We start from the raw sequence: 18,134 nt of genomic DNA on the forward strand, positions 1-18,134 counted from the left end.
ACCTAGTAGATGCCAGGCACTGTGCTAAGCTTTACAAATATCTCATTTGATCCTCATGGAAACAAGAGAGGAGAGGCTGGTAGATGCTCTATTATCACCCCCATTTACAAATGTGGAAACTGAGGCACACAAGGGTAAGTGATTTGACCAGAGCTACATCTGAAAAGTTTCAGACAGAATTTGAAATCAGGCCCTCCTAATTCCAAGTCCAGCACTCTATGCTCTAGGCCACCTAGCTGTCTCAAAGGGGTTCTGTGAACTTGAACTGGGGAGGGGGCAGGGGGAAATACAACTTTATTTCAATATAACTGGTTTCCTTTTACAATCCTGTGTATTTTATCTCATGCATTTTAAAACATGGTTTTATAGGCTTCACTAGACTTTATGCCCAGGAGTGCAGGATACAAGAAAGGGTAAGAACCCCTGAACTAGAAGCATTATGACTACCATTTCACAGGTGAAGAAACTAAGACTTACAGCTAGAAAGCATCAGAGACAGGATTTGAACCTAGTCCCCCTGACTCCAGGCTGGGTCAGCCCTCTAACCTTGCTTTCTATATAAAGTTCTGGATCTGGTTGGCTACTGACCTCCCTGGCTTCCTTTAAGTCTCAACTAATGACCTTAGCTTAAAAAGGCCAAGGTCTCCCACTGCTTCAGGGTCATCTCTAGTCATCCTGATGTGTATCTGGCCACTGGATCCAGAAGGAGAAAGTGAGGCTGGTGGCTTTGCACAGAACTGCCTCACTTAAATCCAATTCACTTGCATGTCATGGCATCACCTTCCTGATGTCCTAGTCCTCTTCCAGAGGACAAACAACAACAAAATTCCACCTCTGGCAGGAAGCCTTCCCTAACCCCTCTTAATTCCAATGCTTTCCTTCAGTTAATCATCTCCTGTTTATCCTGCACAGGGCTTCTTTTGTACATATCTGTTAGCATATGTAGTCTCTCTCATTAGACTGGAAACTCCTTGAGGACTTTTTTTTAAATCCCTGCTGCTTAGTACAGTGCCATGAACACAATAGGAACTTAATAAATATTGATTGATTGACTGGACTCAGTGGACCTGGGTTTGAATCCCAGTTCTACTTAGGGCAGCTAGGTGTCAAACTGGATAGAATGCGTAGTCTGGAGTCAGGAAAACTCATCTTCATGATTTCAAATTTTCCCTTAAACACTTATTAGCTGTGTGTGACCTGGGCAAGTCACTTGACCCTGTTTGCCTCAGTTTCTTCATTTGTAAAATGAGATGCAGAAGGAAATGGCATACTAGTCCAGTATCTTTACCAAGAAAACCCCAAACATGGTCATCAATTGTCGAACACAACTAAAAAATACAAGACAGCTGAACACACACTTTCCTACTTATAAGCCCGGTGATGTGCCAGGCACATCAAAAGCACTTAATAAATGTTTGTTGACCACCTGACCAATGTTGGAAAGGTCACCTCCACTCTCTGAATCTCAGTTTCCCTATCTGTAAAATGAGAAGGTTGGACTAGATTTCTTCTGAGGCCTCTTCTAGATCTTATGATGCAATGGTCCTATGGGATGAGAAGAAATAGTTGGTGTCCCTATGGGGCCTCCCAGTGGGAGGTTCCCAGGCCCTACCTTGTTTCTTGCCTTCTCCCCTGGCCCCAGGGCTTGGCTGTCCTACTCCCTCAGCATTAAGGCTACTCCCTAGATTCCCCAGTTTTCTCAGAATTTCTGCCGGGACTCCCCCCTTCCTTGATGTCTCTAAGCCCTCAGGAGGTTAGAGGTTTTTGTTTGTTTGTTTTGTTGTGTTATATTTTGTTTTGTTCTTAATTGCGGTAGCTAAAGGGAAACAGACAGGTTTAAAATAACAACATAAAGGGCAAAGTTACAAAATTACCAGAAGACTTAGCAACTCCTCTGGACTGGCCCACAGCCAGGTGTCTGGGGGCCTCCCATCTGATTGGACTCAGAGCCACTCCCATTTCTATAGCATTGGAGCCTGGCAAAGCTCTTTCTCCATCAACCTCTCCCTCCTTCCCCAATCCACTCACTTGCCAAGCCTTGTCCACTGTCCACCACATCCTTCCCCTTCTTTCTGCTTCTACCATGGCCCTAGTTCAGCCACCCACGTGGTCTTTTTCCTAACTGGCCTTCCTTCCTAGCGTCTCCCTACTCAAATGAGTCCTTCACATAGCTAGCAATCTTCCTAAAGCACTTGTCAGACTGTATCACTCCCTTGTTGAAGGACATTCCAAGGCTCCCTATGCCTCCAGAGTAAAAATCAAAACCAAAAATCCTTAGCCTGGCCTTCGAAGTCTTTAAGAATAGGGCTGCAAATGACGTTGGCCCTATCCCTCACCTGCTGTCTATGTTTGAGTCACATAGCTCTTCCCCACTCTGCTCCCCATCCATCTCTGCCTGTCTCCAAACCTTTGCCCAGGCTGTCCCTCATGCCAGGACTCCCTCTCTATCTTTGACTTTTAGAATCCACATTTTCCTTTCAGGTATCACCTTCACGTGCCACCTCCTCCACGAAATCTTCCATGCTCCCCAACTGTTAGTGATCCTTCCCTCCTCAAATTGTTTTTATTTACTCATCTATGTACCCGAAGGTGGGAGGAATAGAGTGGAAAGAGAAGAGCCCTGGGTTCAAATTCTACCCTTGGCACGTTCCACCTGTGGAAGTTAAGAAGTCTATTAACTTCTCTGTGCCTCAGTTTCCTCATCTGTAAAATGAGGTTAGACTAGATGGTTTCCAAGGTCCTTTCCAGCTTCAGAGCTAGGATTCCTTGAGGATTCTTTCAATTTGTCTTTCCCCCAGTTTCCCTCACAGTGTCCTATACATAACGGGCATGGAATACACACTGTGACTTATATCATACCTCACAATAAGGCTTCCATTTTGCAGATGAGGAAACAATGACTCTGACAGGGGAAGGGACTTGGCCAAAGTTACACAGGTGCTATGTGTTGGGGCCAGGGTTTGAACCTGTGCCTCCTGATTTTCATGCCAACACTGACCACTGTTTCTTGACTCTGTTCCCTTTAACTCATCTGGTTGTTCGTTGTCTCTTTCAAGAATCAAATGGGCTGTGGAGGGCTTTTACCAGGACCCCACACAGATATCTTACCCTGAGGGAACTGAAGCTTCCTCACAAGCTTGGCCAGCTCAACTCATCTCCCTTCCATCCCACCAAGGTTGGGACCCAATGCTTCTCAAGTCTTCCTTAGCTATGGACAGAGCCAGGTAGGCTCTGGGCAGGAGGCAGATTCAGGCTGGCCCTAATCTCTTTCAGAACCTGCTGCTTCCCTGGCCTTTCCTCCAGGTCTAAGCCTCAGTTTCTTTATCAGTAAATTAAGTATAATAATATCTATTACCTAATTTTCAGGGGTATTCTGATGGCATCAAAGCATAATGGATTTCAAAAGTGCTCTCTAAAAGTCTATTATCATTCTACTTTTTTTTTGATTAACAGAAAGACTGCCTCTGGGATAATGAGCTCCCCACCTCTGTGAGGAATGCAGCAGAAAACCTTTCTCCCCCCAGTGGATCCCCTTGGCAGGGAGGAAGAACTCAAGGTAAAAGTAAAAGCTATTTGCTTCCTTCTCTTATAAACCTCCATCTAGGAATGTGGCTTCGGAATCGCTGCTTAAGATTAAAGAATTTAGGCATTCTGATAATGAGTCCGGGAAGCCTTTCAGCCTCTCTCAATTCTGGTGCATCCCTTTTCATTATATTCCCAACTGATCCTGTTCATAGCTTATTTGTACAGAGTTGTTTGGATGCTGTGAGCTTCTGGAGAGCAGTGATTGTCTTTTGTCTTTCTTTGTATCCCCAATGATTAGTCCAGAGCCTGGCACACGATCGGCACTTAATAAATGTTTACTGATTGATTTGACTACAAAATGCCTTCCTTATTACTACCCCCTAACACTGGTAGTGCAGTATTATCATCTTCATTTAACATAGAAGAAAACTAGGGGGAGGAGCAGCATAAAAACACAAACATTTGAGTTATCCAAAAATAATGGTGGGGCAGAGGTTTTTTTTTTCTCTCTCAAAAATTTCTTAATTGGAATATTTTAGTATTCACAGCTCACATCCCAAATATGTAAACAAGGGAGCCACGCTGGTCTGCAGCAAAGAGTTGCTTTTGAAAAATGTAGAGCTAAATATTTAACTAATAGACCAAAATGGCTCCAGAGTCTCACCAAATAACCAACTTGTTTTTGAAAAACAGTTAAGATTTTTTTCCATCACCTCAAAGTAGGACCCCATGACTTTGAGCTGGAATTCAATTCAACAAACATTTATAAAGTGCCTACTATGTGCTAGGCACTATGGACACAGACAAAAATGAAGTAGTCTCTGCCCTCAAGGATCTTATATTCTCTTGGGTGAGGAAACATAGACGCATTAGTGGATACAAAATGTATATAAAGTGACATGGTCAGATCATTTAATTCAAAATATATACAAAGTAATTTTGAGAACTGGAAGAATCTTAGAGATCACACACACACACCCTTCCACAGAAGATGAAAATGAGATGTCCTATGTAAATGTTGGAGTTTTATAAGTTCCTAAGATATTTTACTTTGGGGAGGATGAGGTATAAAGAACTACTTCATGCTCTTCTAAAACTTAGAAAATGGACAATTATATTTATCATCCTTCAACCTGTGGAAGCCCAGTACTTAGAAAAGAAATCAGAGGAGGAATGGAGCTTAGAAAAGCTCTACTCCAAAGCCTTTATTTTACAGCCAGGTAAGCTGAGACCCAGAAAAGGAAAGGGACTTGCCCCAGGTCACTTGTTAGTCGGCACCTGGCAGAAACCTGCCCCGGATTTCCAGTCTATTACTACTGGCAGGGAATTCTTCCTCATAGCCTTTGTAAACCCTTTTCTGAATTTAGGCTGGGGTGGGCACTGAATGGCAAGGGGCCAGGTGAACACTGCAAATTTCAACTGGAAAAGGTTCACCACAAATAAGGAAGCTAACTCATCATCTTAGCCAACAATCACAATAACCAAGGGACTGACTTTCAACTCAAATCTTGATCAGCAAAATTTAGCTTTTTAAAAAATGTCCTGTTTCTTAAAAAAAAAAAAAAAGCAGAAAATAGCTTAGAAAAAACCTGACCAGTGATTTTAGATGGGTTTGTTTTTGTTTAACGGGAATGTCAGGAGCAAATTGGGAAGATGTTTTGCCAGGGGGTTAAACACTTATCCTAATTCTACCAAGCCTCCCTGTGTGACCTTGGCAAAGTCTTTTCCCTCTCTGGAACTCAGTTTCTCCCTCCTCAAATTAAGAAGGTTGGCCTCTATGGTCTTTCATCTCTCCTCTGATTCTGTTATCTTTCCAAAGATTCACTATGAGCTTCATTTTCCTTTCGTCGTTGTAAGAGGCAGAGAACACTGAGGCTGTTGAAACAGGGGCTTGGAGCCACTGCTCTCTTACAGGAAGGAGGAAGAAAAGCTGAGGAGGTAAGGGGAGGAACAGAAGGGCAGCGCAGCTCCTGTGGCTGTGGCATCACCCTCTGCCACCTTGGCTAGAATCCCACGGACTGCCAAGAGACATCGTGCAGGTCACTTGACCTTGCTGGACCTACTCATCTATGAAATGAGGAGGGTGGCTCACATTGCCTCTAAAGTCCCTTCCAGATCTTCATCTATGATCTCCAGAAGAAAAGTGGAGGGGAGGAGAAAAATGAGGAAGAAAGGAAGAAGAAAGTAGCAAAAGTGCACGGAGGGCAAGAGAAAGAAGAGAGAAGATGGAAAGGACGAACGCTTGGGTGGGAGTCGTTTCAGGGATTAGGAAACAGAAGTGAACACACGGGATTTCAAAGTCCTGCGTGAGTTTCTCTTTTCCAATTTAAATTCGATGCCATCCCCAGAACCTGCAGTTACACTCTCCAGCCCACTGGCCTACACTGTATTTGGAAGGGGGATGAGGGGATCTGATCTGGTTTCGGCGAAGCCATGGTCCTATACCGAGCAGGCATACTCAAAGCCCTCGGTGAACCAGACGAGGCAGGGACTCAGCCAGCCAGGACAGAGCAGGGGCGAGAAGATAGGACAAGGGCCAGACGTCGAGAAGAAAGGTCCTACTTCTCTTCCCACCCGGGAGAGCGCAGAGGGGCAGAGAGGCTGGCTCGGGAGCTGGCGCTGCGGCCCAGGCTGTAACCAGAGCCTCCCCCACCCCGCCACCGCTGTCCCAGAGGCTGAGCTGCGTTAGCCCCACTCTCTTCTCTCCCCTTCCCTCCCCTCGCCTCGCCTCCTCTCCCCACCCCCGTCTCCTAGCCTGCTCTGTCCCGTCCGCAACCTCCCGGATCCAGGCCGGGAAAGACGGCCGGCCGGAGAACCGCCCTCCCCCGGAGCCAATGCCAGCAGGGCCTGGAGCCCGGAGCCACTGAGCGCCCTGTGGGGCGGAGGGAGCAGCCCCAGCTTAACCCCGCGCTGCCCGAGCTGACTGGCCCTGGGGAGCCCGCTGGGGCGCGCAGGGCATCAGCTGCCCGCCCCAGACCCAGGCGCGCAGACCTCAACACTGCCCCCTTCGGGAGGGGGCGCCCTCCAAGAGTCTGCCCCAATGCAGACGATCGCACCTCCTATCAGCGGCCGATGAAAAAGCACCTGGCGCCCGGAATCCTGGGGGGTGCCTGAGAAAGAACCAACCTGCCCACACAAAAGCAGCAGCGGACCTGGGTTCGAGTTCCCGGTCGAGGCGCTGACTCCTTCCCTCTCCGGCACTCCACATTCCTCCTCTGCAAAATTAGGGGGTTGGACTGCCTGGTTTTGTAGAGCTCCGCTAAAGTGTAGTCCTCACTGCTCGCGGCACTTGTGACCCATACAAGAGGCTGAATTCAAATACAAGCGATCATCCACCATCCTGCGAGGGAGGAAGCTGAGGCTGAAAGGGGAAGGTGAAAGGTCTGGTTCGGGGCCATTCAAGAAGAGGCGGGTAGAAGATGATCGGGTCACGGATTTAGAACAGGAAGGGGTCTTGGAGGCCCTGGGCTGAGCCCCTCGCTTCACAGATGATGACTCTGAGGCCGAGATACCTTAGGAAGTACAAGAACTAGCCTGTGAAGACAGGTCCTCGTGCTCCAAACGAAGCCCTGCCTCCACTGGACCATGCCAGGCTCCTGACTCCCAGCGTTAAAGCTCCTTCTTCCCCTGTGGGTCTCCCAAATCCAATCCAACAAACTCGACCTATGATTTCATTGGTATAGGGAACTCCTTGGGGGGAAACAGCCTTTACTAATGCAGGTCAGCACCTGTTCAGCTATTTACAATCTTAGGGTGGGACTTGGCTCGGGCCCTTCCAGACTCAGAGAAGTCTCTCTGAGAGGTGGTCTAGCAGGGCAGGATGCCCCTACCAACTAGCATGTATTAAAACCTACTGTATATTCAGCTGGAGATACATGGAGGGGATAACAAATATGTAAACAGATATAAAAAAATCTGAGGACGGAGGAAGCACAAAGACATATAGAGCTTACTATGTGCCTGGCACAGTGCTAAGCATTTTACAATTTTCTCATTTGATCCTCACAAAACCCTTCGAGGTAGATGCTATTATTATCTTCATTTTACAGATGAGAAAACAGGCAAATAGAGGTAAAATGACTTGCCCAGGGTCACACGCTAGCAAGTGTCTGGGGCCAAATCTGAAGTCAGGTTTTCCTGACTGCAGGCCTGGCTGCCCAACTGTCTCTAGCACAAGAGGTGAGCCTGGAAGGATTCTAAGATATGCAGATGAGAAGGGCAGGCAAGGCAGTGACTATGTGAACTGAGACCTGGGAAAGGCTTAGCTTAAAAAGGCCAAGGTCTCCCATTGCATCTGGAGCCATCTCTCTAGTTGTCCTGATCTATATCTGGACCCTGGACCCAGATGGCTCCAAAGGAGAAAGTGAGGCTGGTGACTTTACATGGCCTTCCCTCACTTAAATCCAATTCACTTGCAAGCCATGGCATTACCTTCCTGATGTGTTGGTCCTCTACCCCATATGTGAATACTACCTCCACTTCAGGGTCACACTAAGGGACCATTTTCCCAAGATGCTAAGTAGCAAAACTGGTGCGATTCACTATTTAGCCACAACTATGAGAGGGTCCTTTCATTCCTCCTTAACAGATGTAATTATCGCAGTGGAATGGAAAGGTCTTCCACTTGCTGATGGAAGGCTAACTCCAGGGACGAGCAAGGCGGCCAGTTTGGCAGGGACTGTACTGTATGAAAGGAAGTAATGTGAAATCAGGCTGGGAAGGTGGGCTGGATCCCCATCATTCAGGGCTTTCAGTGCTGAACAGAGAAGTTTGTATAGAGGCGAGAGTCTTCATCTCCTTAAGGAAATTCGATGCAGCCAGTGGCAGCACAGCCCACACAGAGAGGTCTGGAAGCTGATGTGTGTACACAGATGTGTTAGGCCCAGCCTGGGGCTGGCTTCTGTGGGGTGCTCTGGGGAGTGTGGTGGAGGGAAGAGAGGCCTGAATCTGAGTCCCAGCTCAGCTATCTATATGACCCTCGGAAAACTCCTTCCCTTCCATGGGCCTCTTTTCTCATCTGTAGAATGAAGGAGTTGGATTAGATGATCTTTAGAGACTTGCCCTCAGCTCTGACAACTCTAGTTCTCAAGCTTGGACTGTCTGTTCTATGGCACCTCACCCCAAACTCGACAGAACCATGTTTGTTCTAAAGTTCTACCTGGCTCTGACAATCCATTTTCACCTCCAATATTGTTCTAAGGTCCCTTCCAGCTCTGATATTGGGGTTAAAGCACATGCTTCTGCCTTCCCTGCCCCACCCCCACCCCAAGCTTTAAAACTATCCAGTCCTGGGGTAAAAGGTGATGTGAAATCATTTCTAAATGATCCATAGACAAACCAATTATTTCTAAAGCCCCAGTCTGACTTCTCTCACCTCCTTCAAGTCTTGGCTTAAGTCCTACCTTCTTCAAGAAGACTTTCTCAGTCCTCAGGGTCTTCTTCCTTTGGAAATTGTCTGCAGTTCATCCTCTGAGGATCTTGTTCGTATGCAGTTTTTCTGCATGCTGCCTCCCCCATGAGACTGTGAGCTCCAAAACACGGGGACTATTCTTGGTCTCTCTTTGTATTTCTAGTGCTTAAGCACAGTGCCAGGCACACAGGAGGCACTTAATAAATACATACTGAAAAGACCGTCTTGGGGCCCAAGTTTACCCTTGAAAAACTAAGCCCAGTGAAGAATGTAAAAAGCACTGGCAGAAACTTTAAACACAAACACTAATGTAGGCTTTCAATCCAAAGCTATGATTCAAAATACCATAGACAATTAAACTTGTATTTGGTCACTTTAGAGGGCAGATTGAACCTGAAACAGCTCTCATGACTTAGGATCCTAGATGTAGAGCTACAAGGGACCTCAGAGGCCAGCCAGTTCAACCTTGTCATTTTGCAAATGAGGAAACTGAGGCCTGGGATGTTAAGTGACTTGTCCACACATTTTTCCCAAAGCAAATCTCTGCCCAGTATATCACCCTGGGCAGAGAATACCAGGGCCACCTGAATTCTTTAGTCCTAAAACTTTTTTTTTTTAGCTAGCATCCTATGAAAGCCTGAATTTCACTAATCTCTTCAAACAGGCAATTGTGACTGAAATGCCCAAGTCACCTTTCCCCTAGCATGGAAACCCAATGTGTGAATATTACCTCCAGTTCAGGAAGGTACAGAGACAAACTAGGGGACCATTTTCCCAAGTGCTAAGTAGCAAAACTGGTGTGATTCATTATTAGCCACAACTATAAGAGGGTACTTTCATTCCTCCTTAAGAGATGTAATTATCACAGTGAAATGGAAATCCCATCCACATGCTGATTTTCTCCTCCAGCATACCAATTATCCCTCCCAGCTCTAAGTCCTAGAAAAAACTAATAAGCATACCATAGATGGCACAGTGGCTACAGCCCTGGGCCTGGAATCACAAAGACCCAAGTTCAAATCCAGTCTCTGACATTTACTAGTTTTGTGACCCTAGACAAGTCACTCAACTTCTGTCTGCCTCAGTTTCCTTATCTATAAAATGAAGATCATAATAATAGCACCTACTTCCCAGGGTTGTTGTGAGGATAAAAATGAGATAGTGCCTATTAAAATGCTTTGCCAACCTCACCATCCTCTATAAATGATAGCTAGCAGCAGCAGCAGCAGCCGCCCTCATCTGAACAGAGGAAGACAGAGGATAAAGCCCTGTGGCAAATCAGTCAAGAGCTACTTTCACAACTCCAAAAGACTCACGATGGAAAATGCTGTCCACATCAAAAAAGAACCATGGAGTCTGAATGCAGATCGAAGCAGACTATTTGCGCGCTCTCTCTCTCTCTCTCTCTCTCTCTCTTGTGTGTGTGTGTGTGTGTGTGTGTGTGTGTGGTGTGTTCTTTCTTGTGGTTTCTCACACTGGTTCTAATTCTTCTTTACAACATGACTAATGTGAAAATAGGTTTAATATGAATGTATATGTTGAGCCTCTATCAATTTACATGCTGTCTTGGGGTGGGGGGGAGGAGAGAGATGAGGAGAAAATTTGGAACTCAAAATCTTATGGAAGTGAGTGTTGAAAACTAAAAATAAATAAATAAATTTACCCCAAAAAAGGGGGGCTACTTGCATATACTCCTCCATTCACCAACATCCTTTAGTCTGTTCTCCCAAGCAGCTATGAATCCATTGTGCTTTCTTTCACCCAGGGTACATCTTTCCACTTTATCAACAAGGATATCTTGAAAGACTTTTGTCAAATGTCTTGCAGCAATCCTGATACACTGAGTGCCTACAGACAGGTTTCACATACCAATCTAGTAATCTTGACCAAAAAGTAAAAGCTCATCTGGGCATGACTTCTTCTCATCATGATATTTCTTCTTATCATTCCTAGGCTCGTTCCTAGTAATCACCGTCACCCATCTAAGCCCACTATTCATTTGACAATCTACTCTGGCATTTCCTCAGGGATGAAGTAGCATAGGTTTTTAGAATCCACAGTTTTCCACTCTTAAAAAATTCTCTACATCCCAACCACCTCCTATTGTCCACAGTTTCTGGATCTCAATTCAGAAATCCCATCTGGACAATCTTTCGAGCCCTTGGGATGTAGCTCACCTGAACCTGGGGGCTTAACCTCATTTCAAAGGGTTTCTTCCTCTTCAGCTCTCTCCTCACCTGCACTGAGTTCCAGTTCCTGTTCTCCTTAACCATGTCTGCTTGGTTTGTTTTATTTTTTACCCTTCCCAGATTGAAAAATCATGGACCTTAATAAACAAGATGTGGAATAGGAAGTGAGCATTCCGGCTTCCCCTACCATCTGTTACCATTACAACCTGCCTGCTACACACACCACCCCCTTGCCTTTTTACTTCTTCCTGTCCCCAACAAAGCCTTCAAATCCTTTCTTCCCTCAGGCATTCTTTATAAGCCTCAGTTTGCTCAGGACTTTAAGGCTTCTTGGTACCATTCTTCAAGGATTATGCCCATTTTTGTATTTGTCTGTTGTTGTGCATTCTCATTGTCTTCTTTTGTATACCTGCTTTTAGCTCAAAGAGCACCCTGTCCATTCACACTGGTCTCCCTAGACAACATCACCTTAAATAATGACCAGCTAACATTTATCTAGCACTCGAAAGCTTACAAAGCACTTGGCTTTCTTTATGTTGTTTCATCATGTGAACAATTGCGAAATGCTGCAGATAACATTGTCTCCATTTTACAGATGAGACAAGAGAGGCTCAGAAAGGTTAAAGACACTTGTCCATGATAACACAACTCATACGTGTCAGATCTTTGACTCCTACTCGACTCAGATCTCCCCTGACTCCAAGTCCTGGACGCTGTCATACATGAGCTAGGTCAACCCAGCTGCCCTCATACCACTGCTAAGAGGCAGATCCCAGGTGAAGCATGCTGTGTGGTGACTTGCCAGACACCACCCCAGTCGTCGTATTTCAAGGCTAGGGCTCTTTGCACTGTAGCACACTATGCTACCAAAGGCCTCCAACACAGCATAATCCCATTCCCCTCCCTTTTCTTTCTATCACTACTTCTCTGGAAGTTTCATTCATGAGAGAAGTCCATCCTGTTCAGGATGTCTTCCTTTTGAGAGTCTCAGCCCATAGGACCTCTGAACTCTTCAAAAGCTGCTCTCCAAACCTCTGAACCATGACCAGTGCCATGTCTTCCTTGGTCATCATGAACTTCTACAATGGCACAAGTCACACCTTCAATTCTCTTGTTTTTTGTTATGCTCTCAAAAGTCATACAAGATAAAGTTGGGATTGTGGATAAATTTTGGGTAGAGAACATTTACAAATGGCATTCAGTTCCCTAACCCTAGTCATTCAAGCATTCTAGTGCTACAAGACCAATCCAACCTGATCAGACATTTTAAAACACTGCACAGTTATTGGATGGGGGAGCCATGACTCAACAAAAATTCATATAAAAACGATCTGAGGGTCTGAGGGGACCACAAGCTCAACATGAATCAAAAAGAAAAGCTAATGTGATCTTAGGATACGTTAGGGGAAATGTAGGACTAAGGAGGTGACAGTCCTGTTATACTCTGGAATAATGTGTTCAGTTTGGGGTACCACATTTTAGAAAGGACATTGATAAGCTGAGAATAGCCAGAGAACAGGGACTAGAATGAGGAGGGGACTGAAAGTTATATAAGGATCAGAGGGCTAGAAGGGACCTTAAAGAGAATATTTAAGCAAAGGGGGAAGTAGGTGGGGTCACTGAATTCAGGTAGAGTGGATTTTCATGCGCTGCCCACCCCAAAAGGGAGAGCTAAGTCCAAAGGCAGTAAGTGATGTGGTAGATAGACAGCTGGAACTGGAGTCATTCAAGTCCAGCCTCTGACACTTAATAGTTATGTGACCCTGGGCAAGTCACTTCACCCGTCTGCCTCAGTTTCCTCAACTGTAAGATGGGGATAGTGATAAGGATCAAGTGAGATATTTGTAAAGCTTAGCAGAGTGCTTAGCAGAGTGCCGAGCACGTAGTACATGCTCAATAGATGTTTATTCTCTTCCCAAGGTAAAAGTCAAAGCTCATAGCTTAACCTAAGGGAAACATTTAGATGATGGGAACTGTCTGACCGGTGGCCGCAAGAGTTAGTGAGCTCCCCGTCGCTGAACGTGACCCTATGACCACTCGCCCAGGCTACTGTCAAGAGAATGGGTTTAAAAGGTTAAGAGCTCGAAGGTCGCCCCTCCCCCCCCACTCTAAGATTCTAAAAGCACCACCATCTCCTCCACGATACGTTCGCCAGTACCCAGACTGAGCTCTTCCTTCTGGAGGGGATGGGTAAGACTAAAAACATGAAGAAAAGTAGGGAAGGGACGTAAGAAGGGAGCTGCCGATGGACTGCCTTGTCTCCTTCCCTGGCTCCTCCAAGCTGTAAAGGGTAATTGAAGTGGAAGGAGGACAGACACTGGGCAGGGAGCCTAGCGCTGACATTAACTATGTGACCCTGGGCAAGTCATTTTTTTTTTTTTTGTCTCTGAACTTTGTTTCCTCTTCTGCAGAAACCGAGAGGCTGAGAAGCAGCATATCTATTGCCTTGGAGCCAGAAAGGCTTAGGCTCAAGCCTCTAGTCCCTGTGACCCTGGCCAAGGCGATTGATTAACCCCTCTATGCTCTAGGCAGCTCTCTAAGACTATAAGTTGCACAGAAGGTGTTGATCTGCACCGGCTGAGGGAATTTCCTCACCTGGGAGTTCCCTATATCAACAAGATCACAGACCTAGTCCCTATCTGTAGAAATGGGAGTAAAGGAAATTATCTTTGTAAACCGCTTAGCACACAGGTGGTGCTTAATAATTGCTCGTTCCCTCCCCCTCCCCTCAAGGGATGGTTGAGAGCAAAGCACTGTTGGAACATTACAGAAACATAAGCTAATTAACAATAATAGTCATGATAATTAGATCCCCTGGTGCAGGTCACTAAACCTAAAAGAATAACAGTGCAATAGTGACTTGTCTCTAGGCTCTCTCTATCTGAACGCCATCAAAAAGATGGGAAGTGTGGGATAAAAACAATAATAATCTCGGTAGGCCCCCTCAGGGGACTAACTGAACAGTTCTATCTGCTCTGGTGGATGCACAGAAAGCCCAAGCCCGCTTCTGGGCCCAGCTACCAGCACAAGATTTCTCTGTTCTCTGACACGTGGCCTCTCTGTGATCACGACACAGAATCAGGAGTTCAGGCTTCCCAGGCCCAGCTAGCCTGCCTCCGGATTTCTGGTTGTCGTCTTCCCTGCCTGTGCTGCTGGCAAACATTTTGAAATCCTCAGGCCAAAGGTTCTGCCTCCACTCTGGGATGGAGCTCTGCGGCGTATCTGGGGTGGCTGGGGTCAGCGAGTGACACTGTGAGCTTCTTGGAGACCACTGCCCCTAAGGCCAGGATGCACCCTGGGGCTCCACAGGCCACAGAGTCCCCTCCCTCCCTCCCTCCACAACCACAAATATCCTTGGAGAAATGAACCACACCTGCCCCACAGGAAACTTTGCCTTAGAAATCCAAGACAAAACAATCCTCGTAGCCTTGACAGGTTGTGGAAAACAATCTCTCTGTGTGTGTGTGTGTGTGTGTGTGTGTGTGTGTGTGTGTGTGTGTGTGTGTGTGTGTGTGTGTGTGTGACAAAGAGACAAAAAGTGAGAGAGTAAGAAAGTGTGAGAGAATGAGAGAGAGAGAGAGAGAGAGAGAGAGAGAGAGAGAGCGCAGCAACAGTAGAATCACGAAGTTAATTGAAAACACTGAGGCCCACAGGCTCTCCCAGTCCTGGTGTCCCCAGACAACAGGAGCCAAGGCAAGGATTTCATTCCAAGCCAGAGCTGAGGATCTCCTCTAGAGTCCTCTAAGACTTTGGAGACTTTAAAGTTCATGGTATCCTAGATTTTGGGCTTGCAGTGACCATGGAAGTCAAGTCCAAACTCTCTGATCTGAGAACAGCTCAGGCCCAGAGAGGAGAGGTGTCTTGCCCAAAGTCACACAGCTAACCACTGTCAGAGGTGGGCTGGAGCTGCCCACCAAGGCTTTCTGCCTTCAAGGGCTGTTCTCCACTCACCAAATGGGATCTGCAGGGGACCAGAACTTGTCAAGTCAGAGGATTTTAAGAGCCAAAAGGGACCTCAGAGACTATCTGGTAATAGGGTCATCCATTCAAAGGACAGATGATAAAGCACAGTTCTTGTAGGGGGATAACAGGTGCCAACTGTATACACTGTCACATCATGTCACTAGATCTGGTTTTTGTTGAACAAGGGAGGCTTCTCTTTGCAAAGACTGGAGAAAGGGTTAAGAAAACACAAAAGAAATTGATAGAACTCTTTAAAAGAAGACTATTACAGATTTAAAGCTAGAAGGGACCTTTAAAAAGTCACCAACTTCAATCTCTTCTTTTTACAGATGGGGAAACTGAGGCTCTTTTGAGTGAAGAGACATGTTTGTGATCAAAGAGCTAGTGAGAGGAAGCACCAGCCCTTCTTCCTGATGGATTCCAAGCCCAGAACTCTATTACATCCTGCAGCCTCTCAAAGGGCTGACCTTTTCATCTGACATGAGCAGCGTGTAAGCTGAGCAATAGGTGGTTAGCCTGCCTATGCTGCTATGGCAAGGAAGGAGCAGGGCTGGGGCTGGAACCCAGGGATCTGAGTCCAAATTCACTTCTCTTCACACTCTGCCTGGAAGGGGATGTTTAAGCACATCGAGATGGCAGAATTATAGAACATAAGAGTGGTATTGGGGACTTGGAGTCAGGAGCAACCTGGGTTCAAATCCTGCCTCTGACTTTAACAAGCTATGTTACTTTAAGCAAGTTCTTCACCTCTCCGTTTCCTTATCTGTTGAAGAAAGAGAGGAGAGAGAGACAGTGAAACAGAAAGAGACAGAGACAGAGACACACAAAGAGAGAGAGAGAGACAGCAAAACAGACAGACAGACAGAGAAACAGGAGACAGCAAAACAGAGAGGGGGGAGAGGGGGGAGAGAGAGAGAGAGAGAGAGAGAGAGAGAGAGAGAGAGAGAGAGAGAGAGAGAATGATAATTCCCTCCTGTGAGAGAGAGGGAGATGATAATATGATAATAGTATTATAGATTTAGGGCTGGAAGGGACTTGAGAAGGGCAGCTAATTCAAATCCCCTCATTTAACAGATGAGGAACCAAGGCTAGAGAGGTAGAGAGGTTAAGTCACCTGTCCAACATCACAGAGCTGATCCTAAGTGTCAGAGCTGAGATGTGAATCAGATTCCAAACCCAGCCTTCTTTCCACAGGGCCAGGGTGCCCTTCATAAACCTGCAAACATAAATGGTTGGGGCTTCCAACAGAGCCTCCAATGACACCCCCTTCCTCCCTCGCCTCACACTAATGGGGAAGTGACCCTGTGTTCTGAAGTGTGACAGCGAGTAGTGAACCTGGGTCCCAATAACCAACTCCAATGGAATAACTGTAAAGTGCTTAGTAGGGGTTTAATAAAATGCTTCCTTCCTTCCTTCACCAGGGAAGACACTGGGCAGACTCTTTGGCTTTTTTTTTTCTCATTTTCATTTTTTTCTTCATCTTTAAAATAAGGAGATTGAACTAGACCGCCCCTGAGATGTCTTCCAGCTCTAAATCTCCAATCTCATGATCTTTCAGGGCCCTGCCAGCTCTAAAATCCTATTATCTGTTTAAAAAATAAACTGGGGGGGGTTACACTAGATGCTTTTAAGGCGTCTTCTGGCTCTAAAACCAGGATCCTGCAGTCAGTCATGCAAACACCATCTCTTAGCCTAACTATTTGTTATTTGGACTGAAAGTTAAATCTTAGGGCTCAGTATTCATCCCTAAGCCAAACCACATATCACTCAAAATGAAAATATTAAAAATTCTGTTTTTTATACTACAAAGATTCTCCCTCCCTCCATGACTCAGATAATTCAGATGAGGGTCAACCTGTGGGCCCTGGTCTTTATGGAGGACAACCAGGCTGCAGCCTCATAGCACACTCACATACACACATACACACACACTCATGCACGCACACACGCACACGCACACTGGAACACACACACACGCCCAAGAGAGCTGAGGGGAGCGTAGCTGATGCTGTGAGCCCATAAGGCCTTGGGGGGCAGGAGGAGCAGAGTACTCAGAAAATCGATGACCCATCTAAACGACCCCCCACTGCAGAGACGCAGAGACAGTGGAAAGGCATGGCAGCCAGCCAGATCACAGGATGAGGCTTCAGAGCTGCGCACGTGCCGATCAAGGGGCAAAAGTCCATACAGAGCCTGGAAAAGATTCCGGAATGTCTCCCCTCCCACCCCCCCACCCCCACCTCAGCTGAAAGCTTCTCCATGTATAGTTTGGCCCAGGGGAGGCCAAGGACAGACAGCATTTGCAAATGACCATCTGACTCCCTATGATCCCACAGAGTCCAGTGAGATGGAAAGTCTAAACCCCCCCAAATCTGGGCTTCTTCCTACAAAATTCTTGGGGAAGATACTGTAGGTACACTGGACTTCCCAAGCAATTATGCCACAGCTTGGCTTGGTTGGACCTCGTCTGGCACTTTCAACAACATAGATCTCTCAAGTACAGAGGTAGAGAGTTGTCAAAGGCTCAGAGAGGGCCAAAGCATTTGACACTAGTCACACAGCAAGTGCACGTCTGAGGTGGGACTTGAACCCAGGTCTTTGTGAATAACAGTCAGGACACTCTATCCACTATGGCAAGCTACCTCTTGAATTTATTAAAGAACACAAGAAGGAACTTTAAAACAAAGACCCCAGAATGTCAGGAGGGTCCTTAGAACCCAGTGTCAGACCCGGGAGGGCCCTTAGAATACAGTGTCAGAGCTGGGAGGGCCCTTAGAACTCAGAATGTTAGAGTTGGGAGGGCCCTTAGAACACAGGATCTCAGAGCTGGGAGGGTCCTTAGAACACAGTGTCAGAGCTTGGAGGGTCCTTAGAACCTAGGATGTCAGAGCTGGGAGGGCCCTGAGAACACAGGATGTCAGAGCTGAGAGGGCCCTGAGAACACAGGACGTCAGAGCTGGGAGGGCCCTTAGAACACAGAGTGCCAGAGCTGGGAGGGCCCTTAGAACACAGGATGTCAGAGCTGGGAGGGCCCTTAGAACACAGAA

General features: G+C 46.5%; 1 protein-coding gene across 2 annotated transcripts in view; it reads right to left on the reverse strand.

The window, feature by feature from the left end:
- Positions 1 to 18,134, reverse strand: part of INSR (insulin receptor) — a 150,872-nt gene that overhangs the window by 61,498 nt on the left and 71,240 nt on the right. The window lies entirely within an intron of this gene.

Source organism: Trichosurus vulpecula, chromosome 1, assembly GCF_011100635.1.
Source record: "Trichosurus vulpecula isolate mTriVul1 chromosome 1, mTriVul1.pri, whole genome shotgun sequence".
NCBI classification, from domain to species: Eukaryota; Metazoa; Chordata; class Mammalia; order Diprotodontia; family Phalangeridae; genus Trichosurus; species Trichosurus vulpecula.